Source organism: Alligator sinensis, unplaced genomic scaffold, assembly GCF_000455745.1.
Source record: "Alligator sinensis unplaced genomic scaffold, ASM45574v1 scaffold1492_2, whole genome shotgun sequence".
Lineage (NCBI taxonomy): Eukaryota > Metazoa > Chordata > Crocodylia > Alligatoridae > Alligator > Alligator sinensis.
The window spans coordinates 85,874-88,514 of NW_005843358.1; the positions used below are offsets into that span (position 1 = coordinate 85,874).

General features: G+C 45.2%; 1 long non-coding RNA gene across 1 annotated transcript in view; it reads right to left on the reverse strand.

Moving 5' to 3' along the window:
* Positions 1-1,612: 1,612 nt before the first annotated feature.
* Positions 1,613-2,641, reverse strand: part of LOC102382537 — a 2,287-nt gene continuing 1,258 nt past the window's right edge. The window contains exon 3 of the long non-coding RNA XR_003092299.1: positions 1,613-1,848. This is a non-coding gene — a long non-coding RNA (uncharacterized LOC102382537). The remainder of the gene's footprint in view (positions 1,849-2,641) is intronic.

Genomic DNA, 2,641 nt, shown 5'->3' on the forward strand with positions numbered 1-2,641 from the left:
AAATGAGAGCTTCAACTGGAAGCTCTGTCTGGGAGTAACTGGGAGTGATGATCAGCACAGTCCCTAGGAACCTATTTGCCATTACCTGCAAGCATCATTAGGCTCATTTCAGACCATCTGCCTTCTCAGTAACATCAGGGATTAGTAGCAAAGTTGCTAGTGTTATACTTAATGAACCTCAGGTTGATTTGCATTTTCTGTCTCTGAGGTGGCACATCATTTGGAGAAACTAGTACAGGTTTGCAAAAATGATAGATGGGGAGAGTTTCTACCTCAGTGTAAATACTCATCTCTACCCAGATTGACAAAATTTTCACATTCTTTGCGCGCACATCTTCAGACACAAACAGTCCCCTCTTCTTCAAAACCAAACTCAGAACAAAAGCAGTTGTTTTTATAAGGATGTCACTCAGTTCCACTTCTGGAATCTTCACTAGATTATAGCTGATTCTATAATGACCCAACACGTTCTCTTACTAATGGTCATGTCACTCAAATATTAATTAAAATGGCATCACATAGATATGAAGTTGAAATAGATTATTTCAAAATGTATCTCTTGTATACATTTTTGAGGGAAAAATTACTTTTTAGAAACAAATATTTGCACAAAAATTGACTTTGGTTCTATTTGATTACTTTGTCTTTTATAGCTGTCAACTTTTTAAGTCTATGTAACAAAATAGTAGGTGCTGTCAACAAAACTTTCTCTTCAGCAAGAATGACAGTGATTAGTAATGAAATAAGTATGTTTAAGCAGTAAGATTTTTCTTTTAAAGGAAATTGTACAGCTCTAAAAAAGAAGAGGAGAAAAAACGTTTCTTTTAAACGTTATCAGAGTTATTTTTTGAAGTATTCAGACACCATCTTTTTCATTACTTAGCTTTTCTTGTCTTAAAATCTTCCCTCTTTTTGTGGGCAATAAACATGGCTGCATCAGTGTCATCTCAACTCTGAGGGTTTCATGCAGCTTTCATGCTGCTGACCCCTACAGCTCCCATAAGGCACAGTGGCACATAAGGAGGTGCTGTAGAGGTTCTCTCTCTGCCACACTTAAAGTCCTTACCCTTTTCTTTCCAGCCACGCATGCTATTTTGCATGGAGCAGAACTGTGCTAGCTCCTTCATCAGGGAATGAGTACTGGACATTTCTTGGCAGGGCTTGAGGCACACTTTTTTTTTGTTAGAAAACCATTACATTTGGTAGAAAAATAGCAATTCAAATAGGGAGCTGAATCTTGGTTCCATCCATTTCTGATCTTAGCAGTAGGTCAACAGTGAGACAATTCTCAGGTGTAGAAAAGGTCAGGAGAGAAAAACTAGAAAGCTATGTTGAATACATGCTATCAGGAGCTTCCAAGTGCCTCATGCTGCCAGAAATACAAATTTGCATATGATCCCTTGAGAAAGTATACTTTTTATCTAAGCCCTAACTTCATGTGTACATTTGTGGTACTGGTGGATGAGGCTGGGAATGACCTAAGTAACTAATTTTTGTCAAGATTTATTATACATTATTGTAGCAGGTCTGGTCCCTGAGGGTAGCTGTAGCACCCGCTAGTGGCTATGTAAAGTCTACCTTACTCCAGCTCCTTAGTGTACTTACCTGCTATTTCACCTGCTGTACATTGATGTGTATCTTATATGAATTGGGTGGCTGCCCTTGACTCCTGTAGTGATCCTGATGTTCCTTAAGTGACCTAGCCAGACTCTCAGTCCGACTGATCTCTCTCTGGGCCCTCAGTCTCTCTCCTGGCACATCCAGGAAACTCCAGTGGTGGGGGGCAGCAACCCTAAGATGGCATTTCATCAGGTCCTGAAGCCTCTACCCCGCATCCAGATATTGGTCCTGCATAGACAAGAGACAGAAGTGTTTTGTGAGAGTTCACAAGAAGAGATAAGATGCTTTGCATCAGGGGTCCTGCACTGCCCGGACTCAGGTCGGGGGTAAGCTGTGCTCGGGTGCCCAGGGACCATGGTAAATTGGCTCCTGGATGACCCCACCCCCCATCCCCACACACTCCCCTGGGGCTGACGGGCCACTGGGTTGTTGCAGCAGGGACCCTGTCTCAATTGCCCCTTTCCCACAGTGAGCCAGACCAGGCTGTTGGCAGCACCCACTGCTGCAGCTCCAGACCCCTACCCCCACCACAGGCCAGCCTCTCTGCTGCACTACTTCCAAGCCCACAGCAACCAGGCTCTGGGCATGTGGGGCTCCTGGACAACTAGGGTGAGGGGCTGGCCACACCTCTGCCTTACCCATAGGGGGCCTCTCTGCGGAAATGCCATGGGGCTGCCACCCTCATACCACCACTGTGCCCCTAGCATGCCACTGCTGCATGTGCCCCATGTGGTGTGTGATGAGCTGTTTGTTCAAGCAGAGGGCTCCCCAAGCCACTATGACCTACTAATGATGATTCTGCTCATACCCCATGCACACCTGCACTCCTGGTTTAGGACTCTGATCTACAAAGGTTAGGGGAAAGCTCAAGCTGGCCTAGAACCCCCACCACTGTCTGGAGAACTACATGTGCCCACCCCTGCTGCCGAGGAGAACATTTCTGCTTGTACTGATATCTTCCTCAATGTGTGACAGGCCTGTGCCTGCCCAGCTGTGGGGATGCAGGCTGCTCAATAAAGTT